The sequence below is a fragment of the Austrofundulus limnaeus genome, unplaced genomic scaffold, assembly GCF_001266775.1.
Source record: "Austrofundulus limnaeus strain Quisiro unplaced genomic scaffold, Austrofundulus_limnaeus-1.0 Scaffold2282, whole genome shotgun sequence".
Classification (NCBI taxonomy): domain Eukaryota; kingdom Metazoa; phylum Chordata; class Actinopteri; order Cyprinodontiformes; family Rivulidae; genus Austrofundulus; species Austrofundulus limnaeus.
This window is the reverse complement of record NW_013954684.1, coordinates 46918-47338: the sequence shown is the minus strand read 5'-3', so window position 1 is coordinate 47338 and position 421 is coordinate 46918.

The window sequence follows — 421 nt, the reverse complement described above, 5'->3', positions numbered from 1 at the left end:
GAATAGTCCTTTTGCAAGGGCAACAACAAGACACCTTTAGCTTTCAGCTAAGTGCACAGTCATCTCAGTACGCTGAGATTGCTGCAGTCTTGGTAGCGCTCCAGATTGCAGTAGACCGTTCAGTCCAGACATTCATCATCTGCACTGATTCCAACTATGCCCATCTGAGCTTCCTATGTCACTTGGCTCACTGGAAACAGAACGGTTTCCTAACCAGTAGCAGGAAGCCAGTCAAGCACAAAGAACTTTTCATGGCATGTGATCACTTGGTAATCTCACATGACCTCCAGGTTTACTGGAAGAAAGTCACAGGACACTCACGTGTCCCGGGCCCAGAGAAGGTTTGTAATGACCTTGCAGACTCTTTAGCCAAGGGTGGTGCCGTGGACGGCTCTCAGTGGTCCTTCGACCCATCGTGGCT